Source organism: Narcine bancroftii, chromosome 4 (genome assembly GCF_036971445.1).
Source record: "Narcine bancroftii isolate sNarBan1 chromosome 4, sNarBan1.hap1, whole genome shotgun sequence".
Taxonomy (NCBI): Eukaryota; Metazoa; Chordata; class Chondrichthyes; order Torpediniformes; family Narcinidae; genus Narcine; species Narcine bancroftii.
This window is the reverse complement of record NC_091472.1, coordinates 38,823,105-38,837,037: the sequence shown is the minus strand read 5'-3', so window position 1 is coordinate 38,837,037 and position 13,933 is coordinate 38,823,105. Positions and strand designations below refer to the sequence as shown.

Below are 13,933 nucleotides of genomic sequence, written 5' to 3'. Positions count from 1 at the left end.
ATTGGCTTCCCATATTCATGAATATCCATGATTCTATTTCTCCATGTCAAATTGTTCCACAGCCATGTCTAAAATCTCTCTAGATTCATATCCTTGAATTCAACCTTCATTCATTTGACTCCCTATAGGTTAATTTAACTCAGATCAAGTGTCAGGTCTCTATCTAATGACATACAGCATCATTCTGTTCACTTCTATTTGAATCTGCTCTGCTGAGTTGTCGGCAAGGATACGTGCCTGAAGCCACTGGAATTCATCATTAAGTATTCAGTTTAGAATCCAATGATGTTTTATGGATTATATTATATATTACATATAAAAGTTTTTAAAAGAGATAGATGTGGGGGGGGGGGGTGGTGGGTTAATGTAAAAAAAAACCCACACAAATATTGGAGAAACTCAGCAGGTCAAACAGTGTCTTTGGGTAGCAAAGGCAAAAATAAAAATATATCACCTTCAAGGGCTCAAGCACAAAACGTTGGTGATGTACCTAAAGGCACTGTTTGACCTGCTGAGTTTTTCCAGCATTTGTGTGTTTTTTCACTTAACCACAGTGTCAACAGAATCCTGTGTTTTACCATGGTGGGGTTTAATGTAGGTCACTTCACAAGCAGATACTTACGCCACATCTCATTTAAAATGCAAGAGCTTTGCTGAAGTCAGACATTCAGGCACCAGTGACTTTGCAAATGACAATGGAACTGCTTTGCAAGGAACTTCAGAAGTTGGTGCAAATAGAACAAAGTCCGGCTCAAGTGCTGTTAAAGATCTTTCAAGGATTGGATTTGGAGCCTTTAAAGCAACAGATGGCCAGGTTCAGAAACTGATTCTGGTGCCAACAATCTGTCTGGCTGCAGTTTGCTGTTGTAAGAGGGGTCATGTGGTTTTGTAAACAGAGTGGAAAAAAAATAGGTGATTCTTTGGAGAGAGGTAGAAGCTTTTGGATGCTGCAACGTGGCAAGCTGGCAGGGTTGTTAAAAATCCCATTTTGAAGATGGGTTATGAGTCTGAGTTCAGCCTTTTGAAAACCCTTGTAGTCCTTAAAAGAGGAAATGGCTGGCAAAAGGAACTCTGTGGTGACCTGCAAGAAGAGATTATAATTTGGAAAACCCATGATGGGGCAAGCTTCTTCAGCAAGACACTGAAGTGTCTGATTTGAGGACATCAGTTTGTATGTGTGTCCAACGAGCAACAAATCTCTCTATGAAACCAACGAGAACCTTCCTGAGCAGTAACCAATTACTTTTCAGCACCTAAGCCTGGTGAAAATTCATAAATGTTAAATTCTGTGCAGTGTATAAGAATTGCCTGATACTAGTGAACTTGGAGGAGTGAGAAGTGAGATTGGACTGTGAATCAAAGAACTTTCCTGAATAAGTAACCATTTGTCTTGAATTCCTATTGCTGCTGTGTTTTGGAGTCCTCTGTGCTCGTAACAATGTTGTTGGATTCATCTGCAATCTTACCTGATAACTTGAGCATCAAAGCACTTGTGCCTTTCCTGCTAAATGGAAACATTGAAAAGTGGATTTCAATCATGTAAATTTGCTTAATTCATTCACTGTCCATCCCCAGGCCTACATGTAATGGGGGGCTTTTTTTTTGATGCAGTTACTTTTTAAAGTTTTCCCTCAAATAGCAGGGCCTTTTTTTGATCTGAATGGTGACATCATTTCTTCAGTCCCATCTTTTTCTTTCCTGAATTCTGTTTCCACTTCAGTTGGCATTGGTTTCTGCCCATTTAGCCAGCCCACAGGATAGATACATATAGAGGAGGCCTGGTAATTAAAATTACCTATCAGTATTGTTGCATGTTTTGACACTCACCTCTGCCATGTGGGCCCAAAATCCACTGTAGATTTATAACAGTCTTTATAACTTTGTGCATCAGTGTCTCCACTTAGAGTTTTTAAAAATGGGCAAATTTTCTAATCATATTTAAGTACTGTAATGCAATTAAGATGAATGTTAGCATATAAAGTGAAAGCTGGTAATGGATTATATAAAATGACATTTTATACTTGCACTTTAACTTGTTATCTCAATTTCTATTACAGAAACATTTTGACATACAGGAAAAATGCAACCCCGAAATGTAAAACCTGAAAAGCACCATTTCTCTTACATCTATATATGTATTTTATACATTGTTTTATGAAAAAAAATCATTCAGAATTGTTTATTTTCAGTACTTTTGCTTAGTTTTCAATTTATATCTAATGTTCAGACAGATCAAACCAAACACACCTCTATCATGAGGACAATAAATCAAGCTCAAAATTTTAATTATGTGTACAATTTAGCAATCAGAACTTATAATTTATATGAAGCATTTTTATAAATGATCAAAGGATAATTTTTCTGTCAGAGTGAGAGAAAGAATGGAAACCTCTGCATTTATGTAGCATGTTCTATTGCCTCAGAATGTTCCAAAATGTTTTACAGGGTGAAAGCAGCCAGAACTCCAGATGAGGTTGCAAATATTCCTCTTTATTCAAGTCTTCTCTTTGTGTACCCAAATAACTCCTTTCAAATGCCACAGGGTATACAACAATCGAAATACTAAATGTTACAACTCAATTGACGTGGTCTATTTGGATTTCAGTAAGGCTTTTGATAAGATTCCACATGAAAGGTTAGTGAGGAAGGTTTGGTCACTAGGGATTAATATAGAGATAGTCAGATGGGTTAACGGTGACTAGAAGATAGGCACCAGACAGTCATGGTGGACAATTGTCTGTCAGGATGGAGGCCAGTGATGAGCGGTTTGCCTTAGGGATTGGTGTTGGGTCCTTTGTTGTTCGTAATTTACATTAATGATTTGGATGATGGGCGTGGTAAATTGGGAGAGTAAATATGCAGATGATACAAAAATAGGGGAAAGTTGTGGATAGTGAGGAGGGTTTTCATGGACTACAGAAGGATTTGGACTGTTTGGAAGAGTGGGCTGAAAAATGGCAGATGGAGTTTAATGTGGATAAGTATGAGGTGCTTCATTTTGGGAAGAATAACTAAAATAGGATGTATACAGTGAAGGGGAGGGCATTGAGGAATGCAGAGGAATAGAGGGATCTTGGAATAACGGTTCATCATTCCTTGAAGGTGGATTCCCATGTAGATAGGGTGGTGAAGAAGGTTTTTGGAATGCTGGCCTTTATAAATCATAGCATAGAATATAGGAGCAGGGAGGTGATGTTGAGACTGTTTAAGGCTTTGATGAGGCCAAGTTTGAAATATTGTGTGCAGTTCTGGTCTCCAAATTATAGGAAGGATATAAATAAGGCAGAGAGGTGCAAAGAAGGTTTACTGAAATGCTGCCTGGATTGCAGTATCTAGAATATAGAGAAAGATTGAATAGACTGGGACTTTATTCATAGGAGTGTAGAAGGTTGAGAGGGGATTTGATAGAGGTATTTAAAATTATGAAGGGAATAGATAGAGTAGATGTGAATAGGCTCTTTCCCCTGAGGGTAGGGGAGATTGGAACAAGGGGTCATAAGTTAAGGGTTAGGGGACTTTACTCAGAGAGTGGTGGCAGAGTGGAATGAACTTCCGAAAGAGATAGTTGTGGCAGGGTCAATTCTGTCATTTAACAGGAGGTTAGATGAGTACATGGATCTGAGGGGGTTGGAGGGTTATGGGCAGGGAGTAGGTAGGTGGAACTAGTTGGAGTTTCATGTAAATCGGTGCGGACTAGAAGGGCCAATATGGCCTGTTTCTGTACTGTAATTGTTATATGGTTATTATCAAATCACTCCAAAGGTTGGATCACAGATAATATGAGTAATTGCTGAAGATTGATCATCCAAACTTGGATATCCAAGTGACTCACTTCCAAGGACACTCGGTAGCTGAGATGATTGTGACTCACTTCTTGACAGTTCAAAGCCTTTTTTGCCACCTACAAGACACAAATTGGGATTGGGATGGAATACATGGATATTCTGACGTGAACATCCCTGAAACCCATTCATAAGACAATTTGTTTGTAGTTGGGAACATCGTGAACCCATCATTCATGCATGGTGTCATGGATACATCCTCTGTTCACACCCTCACTGAACTGATCCCTCAAAGCATAGTGTCACTGATCCACTCTCCACTCTTCCCCAGTGCCCAGGATCGCAGACTTGCCTTTAGAGCTGGGTAGTTGATCTGCCTTCAGTGACGGCTTATATACCTGATATCAGTGGATAGTCAGTAATCCGTATCTTTAATGTTGAAAATTTCCATTTGTTGAAACTTGAGTTTGAATGCCTGCTGACGCCTATAAGGACACATCTCTCCAATGTTTCTTCAGCCAGTTCCTCATATGTTAGACAGTTATATATCAGGACATATCTGGAGCCTGCACTTGTCCAGCAGAATGCAGCTACAACAATTTTCAAGAGGCTTGGGAACTTGTTCAACTTTTCCATGACTGTCACATGGTGACTGCAAGCTGTAACATCACCAGGGTGCTCTGTGGTTATTCACCCACACACTATGATGCAGTCAACTTCTGCCATCAGAGAGGAATGTGAAAACACCACCAACTCCAGGTGCCCTTCCAAGTCAAGTCACACTTCACCATGACTTTGAAATTGTGTCATTGTTGTTTCATTGTCTCCGACTTTAACTCTTGGGAAGGCGGTAAATGCAATGGGACTGGCTTAGGTAGAGAACTTATTCAACACGGATAGTTTGAGCATAATTCGATGGCCTGAAACAGTCTCTACCCAAAGGATGGGACTATCTTTTGCAGAAAGATTACCAGATCAGGAATTTGGCTTGCCTCCAAATACCCAAGGGTAAATTGGGGGTGGCCAATAAATACTGGCTTTAATATAAATGCCTGCTTCACAATAGAACATGTAAATAAGTGAAATAAGAGTTGAGTCTCCACTAGCATAGCTCCACTTATGCTTTTTCCTGCTTCTAACCTAACCAGCAACAGATTCTCACTTTTGAAATCATTTCTCATTTCAAATTTTATTTTTCTGACAAGATGTACTTTATTTTGTTTTTGGTTAAAAGTACTCAAAAGCTTGATCTATATCCCAATTACTTTGTAGTGGATTTCCCAGAAGATTTAACAGAAAATTTATTTGGTGTGTTTGTTGCATTTTTCAGCTCATGATTGATTCCAATTTTTGCATGTGGCTGAAAAGTTCTTTTCCCAGGCGAACTTTATGATATGTATCTGGAGTGTACTCTCTTTAAAACAACTTATGTTGGAAATGTAATTTACAATTATTTTTGCTTCACTGGTGTGGAACCATTCCTATTTTTCTTCACATTTGGTCCCCATTCCACTATGGAATAATTGAATGTTATAGATGGAAAGTTTCAACAACAGTGTCACTCATTATTATAACTTCCTCCTTTCCCACATAAATGGAAAGGTCTGCCAATAATTCAATCCCACTGCCGTCTTCAGAAACTGACATTTACATTCCATAAAGGAAAACAGTTTTTAAAATACCGTTGTTGAACTTGAGAGGATAAATTTATTTGTTTGCAGTTTGGTAAAATCCCAGAGGAGCAGGCTGTTTGTAATTGTTGTTGACACATATAATGACCCATTTGTTCGAACCCTCGACCATTATTTCACAGAAAACAGTCCCTTTGGCCCATCTAGTCTGTGCCAAACTATTATTCTATCTAGTCCCACTGACTGGTACCTAGTCCATATCCCTCTGTACTCCTCCCATCCATATTCTTGCCCAAATTTTTCTCAAATGGTCAAATTGAGCCCACATTCACTACTTCAGCTGGCAGCTTGTTCCATGCTGTGTGAAAAATTCCCCCTAATATTCTCCCTCTCCCTCAACCCATAACCCTCTGGTTTGTATCTCACCTAACCTCAGTCCAAAAAGCCAACTTGCATTTATTTTATCTATGCCCTTCATAATTTTGTATACATCTATCAAATCTCCTCTCATTCTTCTCAATTCTCATTGGCTTCACCAATATCTTATACATCCCAAATTCTGTACTTAATACTTTGATTTATGAAGGCCAACATGCCAAAAGCTTTCTTTCTGACCTTATCTATCTGTAATGCCATTTTCAGGGAATTATTCCCAGATCTCTCTGTTCTACTGCTTTCCTCAATGCCCAATCTTGGTTTGTCCTTCCAAAATGCAACATCTCTCACTTGTTTACATTCAATTTCATCTGCCATTTTTCAGCCCATTTTTACATCTGGTCCAGATTCCTCTGAAAGCTTTGAAAACCTTCTTCTCTGTCCACAATGCCTCCAATCTTAGTGTCATCTGAAAACTTGCTTATTCAATTTACCACATCCAGACCATTGATATAAATGACAAACAACAATTAACCCAGCACTGATCCTTGAGGTACACCACTATTCACAGGCTTCCAGTCAGAGAGGCAATTATCTCATCTAGCCAATGTTGAATCCAATTTACTACCTCACCATGACTACCGAGTAACTGAACCTTCCTGACTAACCTCCCACGTGAAACCTTATCTAAGGCCTGACTAAAGTCCATGTAGATAACATCCATGACTTTTCTTTCATCAATGTTCCAGATAACTTCCTCAAAAAACTCTATCAGATTGGTTAAACATGACCTACCATCACACAGCGAACCACCTCTTCATCTTTAATTTCTATGGGTTCCATGACCTTACATTGCATTTGCCTTCTTAACAACCTGTTTCACATGCAAAGCAACCTTTTTTGATTCATGCATAAGCACTCCCAAAGTCCCCCTGTACAACAGCATCCTGCAATATTTTCATAATTTAAATAATAATCTTCTATTTTTCCTTCCAAAGTGGATGACCGTGCATTTATGAATGTTGTACTCAATTTATCAAACTTTTGCCTATTCTCTTAACTTATCTATATGCAGACTCTCTGCATCCTCTGTATAATTTGCTATTCTACTCAGATTAATATCATCAGCGACTTAGTTACACTACATTTTCCAATGGTTAATATACTTGGTGAAAAGTTACAGGACCAGCACTGACCCCTGTGGCACTCCCCTCATCGCTGATTTCCAGCCAGAGAAGTACCTGTTGATCCCAACCTTCTAATGGTTAACAGTCCCCTGTCCATATCCATGATGATACATTACTCCCAATTACATGCAACCTTATCTTATGGATGTATTTTAAAAGGCACCTTCTCAAAAGCCTTCTTGAAATTTAAGTTTATTATGATGAATTAAAATTAATAGGTAAATAAAAGACAATTCAGGGATTTTCATTTGTTGGGCTAATTTTTGTGCAAAACACTGTTCTTGCGGTAGCATCTGTGCACCCACTGTGGCACGAGGAAGAGGAAACCATTTCCTCAGTACTGAAACGTAAAGAGCAGTCTGAGATCCAGAAGAGAAGACCTTTGTGTGTCAGCTGTATTTGGATTGGAAAACAGTGTGCAGCAGATTTGTGATTGTCCATTTCCATTTGCAGCAGTGAATGCAAGGAAATCTAGAATTAATTGGAAAGGCAGAAAGCAAAACATTGCAGTTGCTTGAAATCTGAAATAAAAATGGAAGTCATACAACCACTGTGGAGAATGAATCAGAATGAATAATGCTTGCCTTCACTTTCTGGGGCACAGGGCATAAGAACAGAAAGTTCTTGGGTCAACTTTGTGAAGCATTGGTTAGGCCTTAGCTGGAACATTTTGTGCAGTTCCAGTGGCTGCATTATGGAAAGGATGAGATTGCAGTGGAGAGGGTGCAGACTGGATTCACCACAATGGTGCCTGAGATGGAGTGCTTTACTTATGAGGAGAGACTGGACAACCTGCGCTTGCTTTTCTTGGAGCAGAGGAGATTGAGGGGAGACCCATTAAAGCAAGGGTTCCCAACCTGGGGTACATGACCCCCAGTGGTACATTTGCACTTTTCAGGAGGTACATTGGGTCTGAGAAAATAACCACTACTGTACAATACATGGTGTGTTGTCATCTGCAGTCAGATTGCACAATCTCGTGTTTTTTTTTATCCTTATTTTTTTGGGGTACACGGGAACCTATAAAAATGCCCAAGGGGTACTGAGGAACAAAAAGGTTGGGAACCCTTGCATTAATGGTCAATAAAATTATGAGAGACGTAGATGGGATAAATAATAAGAAACTTCTCTCCATTGCAGATCATAGGTTTAAAGTAAAAGATTTAGAGAGGATCTCAGAAAGAAAGTTCTATTCACTCAGAGGGTAATTGCAATGCCTGAGAAGGTGGTGGAGGCAGGAGGCATCTGGATGTACACTTGTATTGCAAGGCATGTTAAGCGATAGATCAGGCACTGGGTGTAAAACCCTAAAGAGCCAGCATGACTTGATGGGCCAATTTCTGTGTTGCACGACACTAATATTCTTTCAACTTTCAGGCATTTTTAAAAGTTAGACAAACAGCACAGTAACAGGCCCTTCTGGCCCACAAGCCCATGCTGCACAAATACCCCAATTGACCTACAACCTCTGTACGCTTTGAAAGGTAGGAGGAAATCAATGCACCCAGAGGAAATCCAATCAATCATGGGGAGAATGTACAAACTCCTTAAAGACAGCATTGGATCTGAACCGTGTGGCTGGTACCGTAACAGTGTTGCGCTAACCGCTATTCTAATCGTGCTGCCAGGTAGTGCGTAAGAAAGATTATTTCCTGATGTAATTTTTCTAACCTCTGTAGATATCAATGGGAGATAGAAAAAGAGAAATGGTGGGGTTGTGGTGAGGTGAGGGCCACATTTTAAGGTAAACATAAAATCACTTTCTCAGGGCAATTGCCAATGACCCCATTAAAGATCATTGGACATTGGATGTCCATAAGGTAAACAAAACTGGTGAGCATATTTGCCAGTAGATCAGAATCTGGAAAGACCTAAAATATATCTAAATTATATTTGAAAAATACATTTGCGATGCTGTCTCATATTTTTGCATGTACATGTTGGAGTGCTGACATATATATAACAATTACAGTACGGAAATAGGCCATCTCGGCCCCTCTAGTCCACACTGATTTAAGTGATCTCCTCTAGTCCCACCTACCTGCTCCCTGTCCATAACCCTCCAATCCCCTCACATCCATGCACTTATCCAACCTTCTCTTAAATGACAAAATTGACCCTGCTGCAACCACCTCTTCCGCAAGGTCATTCCACTCAGCCACTACTCTCTGAATGGAGAAGCTTCCTCTCATGATACTTCTCTAAACATTTTCCCCCTAAACCTTAACTTATTCCAACCCTTAACCCTCATTCCAATCTTACCTACCCTCAAGGGGAAGAGCCTATTCAAATCTACTCTATCTATCCCCCTCATAATTTTAAATACCTCTATTAAATCCCCCCTCAACCTTCCATGCTCCAATGAATCTTTGCATTCTAGATACTGCAATCCTGGCAACATTTTAATAAATCTTATCTGCACCCTCTCTACCTTATTGATATCCTTCCTATAATTTGGAGACCAGAACTGCACACAGTATTCCAAATTTGGCCTCACCAATGCCTTGAACAGTCTCAACATCACCTCCCAGCTCCTATATTCTATGGTTTGATTTATAAAGGCCAGCATAACAAAAGCCTTCTTTACCACCCTATATACATGAGAACCCATTTTCAAAGAATGATGAACCGTAATCCCAAGATCCCTCTGTTCCTCTGCATTTCTCAACACCCTCCCCTTCACTGCCTATGTCCTGTTCTGATCATCTTCCCAAAATGAACTCATTAAACTCCATCAGCCACCTTTCAGCCCACTCTTCTAAGCAGTCCAAATCCTTCTGCAGTTCCTAAAAACCATCTATTCACAACTTCCCCTATTTTTGTCTCATCTGCATTCTTACTAACCCAATTTACATTCCATCATCCAAATCATTAATGCAAATGACAAACAACAAGGGACCCAACACCAATCCCTGAGGCACACCACTCGTCACCAGCCTCCATCCTGACAGACAGTTATCCACCATGACTCTCTGGCATCTACCTTCTCGCCACCATTGAACCCATATAATTATCTCAACATTAATTCCTAACGCCTGAACCTTCCTTACCAACCTTCCATGTGAAACCTTATCGAAGGCCATATACACTACATCTACTGCTCTACCCTCAACAACCTTCCTAGTCACCTCCTCAGAATATTCAACAAGATTTGTAAAACATGACCTTCCCTTCACAAACCCATGTTGGGTGTCCCTGATCAGTCCCTTGGGTGTCCCTGATCAGTCCCTGGCCCTCTAGATACTTACACATATTATCTCTAAGAATACTTTCCATTAGTTTACGAACCACCGATGTCAATCCTTCTGGCCTATAATTGCTGGGCCTACACCTGGAATCCTTTTTAAACAGAGGAACCATGTTTGTGACATGCCAATCCTGTGGCACCACACCTTCCCTCCAGTGACTATTGAAAAATCACTGTCAGAGTCTCCGCTATTTCCTCCCTGACTTCCCTCAATGACCTGGGGAGAATCCTGTCGGGACCCAGAAACTTATCTACCTTTATATGCCTTAAAAGGTCCAGTATCCCCTCTTTTCTAATCCCTACATTTTCCATAATTACCCCTTTTGCTTGTCTTATCCTACATGATTCTATATTCTTTTACCGAAGAAAATAACTCATTTAATATCTCCCCATCTCATTCGGCTCCGCACACATTTGTCCACTCTGATTCTTTAACAGACTAATTTTATCCTTCACTTCCCTTTTTCTATTCACATATTTGTTAAAACCCTTCGGATTTACTTAAACCCTGTTCGCTATAGCCACATCGTACCTTCTTTTCGCTTTCCTAATTTCTTTCTTAAGCTTCTTTTTACAATCCATGTATTTTCCAAGCATCTCATCCATACCTTGCTTCTTGTATTTAATGTAGGCCTCCCTTTTATTTCGAACCAGCTTTCTAATCTCCCTTGAAAACCACAGCTCTCAAACTTTTGGTCCTGCCTTTTATCCTAATAGGAACATAAAGATTCTGCACCCTCAAAATCTCACCTTTAAATGCCCTCCAATTCTCCTCTACCTCCTTCCCAAAAAACAAATCAGCCCAAATCTCTCCCTGCAAATCCCTTCTCATTTCATCAAACCTGGCTTTCCCCCACTCAAAAATCTTCATCGTCGGACCAGACCTGTCCCTTTCCATAATTATCTTGAAATTAATGGTACCATGATCACTGGATCCGAAGTGCTCCCATATACACACTTCAGTCACCTGCCCTATCTCATTCCCCAACAGTAGATCCAGCACTGCCCCTTCTCTAGTGGGTACCTCAACATATTGCTGCAAAAAGCTATTTTACAAACTCTAAGCCATCCATCCCCTTCACTGAATGTGTATCCCAATCTATATTAGGAAAATTAAAATCTCCCACTAGCACAACCCTGTGCTTATTACAAATCTCAGCTATTTCTTTACACATTTGCTCCTCTATTTCTCGCTCCCCACTAGGTGGTCTATAATATACCCCAATAATTGTAACTACTCCTTTTCTAATTTTTAATTCCACCCATACCACCTCATCTTTACGGACAACCCTATTATTTATTACCATCATCCCCCTCCTTTTCCTTCTTGATCACCTGTCTTTCCACTCCCAAACTTTGTCTACAAGCCTTCTCTATTTGCAGACAAACCTTCTCCTTGCGGTTCTCCTCTATATGGACCCCTTCCCCCAACCATACTAGTTTAAAGCCCCCTTAGTTGCCCTAGCAAATGCTCCTGCCAGGATCCTGGTCCCTCTGGCAACCCATCCATTCGGTACAGGTCCCACCTCCCCCAAAATATGATCCAAGAACTCAAATCCCTGCCCCTTACTCCATCCCTTTAGCCACACATTCATCCTCCACCTGATACAATTCTTGCCCTCACTATCGTGTGGCACAGGAAGTAATCCAGAGATTACTCCCTTTGCGGTCCTTCTTTTTAGCTCCCTACCTAACTCCCTATGTTCATTTTTTAGGACCACTTCACTCTTCCTCCCTATGTCATTGGTACCAACATGTACCACGACCTCTGGCTTATTACCATCCCACCTTAGGATGTCATGGACACGAGAAGTTACATCCCGGATCCTGGCACCAAGGAGGAAAATCACCATCCAGTTTTCTTTATCGCTTCTACAGAACCCCCTATCTGTCCTCCTGACCATTGAATCTCCTATATCTGTGGCCCTCCTCTTCCTTTCCCTATCCTTCTGGGCTACAGAGGCTGACCTTGTGCCAGAGGTACAGCCACTGATGCCTTCCTCAGCCTGACTCTCCCCCCGAACAGTACTCAAGGAGGAGTACCTATTGTTGAGGACTACAGGTACAGGGTCTCTCTCTTGTACCTGACTCTTCCCTTTCCCTCTCCTAACTGTAACCCACTGATTCTCCTCCTGTGGCCCAGGTGAGACCACCTGGCTATAGCACCTATCTATGACGGCCTCACTCTCCCTGACCAGAGCAAGGTCATCAAGCTGCAGCTTCAGTTCCCTAATTTCGACCCTGAGACGCTGCAGCTCAGCTCACCTAATGCAGATGTGGATGTCTGGGAGGCTAGAAGACTGCAGGACCTCCCACATCTGACACTGAGAACAGCAAACTTCTCTCACACATCTCCCTTCTCTCTCCCCCTCGCCTTACAAAGAGAAAAATATAAATATATAATATCTAACAAATATACAGTCTTACCTTAATCCAGATATGCTCGACCTCAGCCTCTGCTCGCCCAAGCCTCTTCAGCCAAAGCCTCGAAACCCCACTCCTTCACCGGGCCGCTCACTCACTGGCCATTCCTTTGCCTTGCCCTCCTTTTATTGGTCCTTGAGAAGAGAATGATAGTAGCTTCATGGGAGAAGAAAATGTTGTCTGGAAATAGTGTTTAGAGACTAAGGTTCTTGTGTTAGGCATTTAAGACTGAGATGAGGAAAAGTTGTTCTACTCCGAAGGCTGTGCACCTTTGGAATTCTGTGCCCAGTACTCTGTTATTTAGGCCATTGTGGAAGCAAGGTATGTGAGCACATTCTTTCCACTTGTCCCTGATCCCACTGCTCACTCCTGCTTTCTTCAGTGAACTTTTTACTTCCAAAACTTCAATGCCAGAACAGTGGTGCTGGAATTGGCCTAAAGCAGACAAAAGCCGATCCAACATCAGCAGAAATTTGTGGCCAGATATCAGAAGTATTTGTGGAATGGAAAACAAAATGAATACATTCAAAAGATTAACCTCTGCCAAAGTGGATATAGCATCAATAGACCAGTGCTGGAGTATACGATGAGATGGAATATCAATGAGTATTCTGTTTGTTGACACTTCATGCCATTATTACCGGATTGTATCTATTAAGTGAGATTCAAGTTTTGGAGCAGACCAATTTTCCAAAATGGTCCCATCTTAAATGTACATTTTATATGATGATGGTTCCGTGATATTTGGACTACATGATCACAATGTCTACAAAACAATTCAATGTAATATGGTCTTTCTCCATGAAAAAGACTCTGGAGCCCAATTTGGTCTCTTAGGCAATCATTTTAAACTTATGAAACAATAGTAGACCAGCTGAATTACTAGCACATCTCCTTTTAAATTGGTCATAGGTTAAGATGAATACATTTTGATTCTCCCCAGGGATCTTCTCTTTGCTCATTGCTAACAATGCAAAATACGTTCCACTTACCAATCAACTCTCCTCTGTTCAGAAAAAGACTTTCTTAAAGTCTGACTCCCTCCATAGTCGAGCAGTTGTGTTGACTTGGTGATGAACTTATTTTAGTCTACACACAGCTTCAAACAATGATCTCTATGTTCTATTTCTGAAGCACGTAGAACTGAATGAAATTAAGTTATTTTATCTTGTGTGCAATCATTAAGTGGACACAATTGGCGCAAAAGTAGTCTATGTACTATTGATTAATATCTTTAAAAGAACTGCACAAGATTATATTAATAATGGGTTCAAAAGTTTCAAGCAT

General features: G+C 40.6%; 1 long non-coding RNA gene across 1 annotated transcript; it reads right to left on the bottom strand.

Moving 5' to 3' along the window:
- Positions 1-2,469: 2,469 nt before the first annotated feature.
- On the bottom strand, positions 2,470-13,826 carry LOC138759811 (uncharacterized). Its single transcript, XR_011355106.1, has 3 exons — positions 13,639-13,826; positions 12,650-12,780; positions 2,470-3,901 (listed from the first exon to the last, which is right to left on the bottom strand). It is a non-coding gene; the product is annotated as an uncharacterized lncRNA (long non-coding RNA).
- Positions 13,827-13,933: the final 107 nt, after the last annotated feature.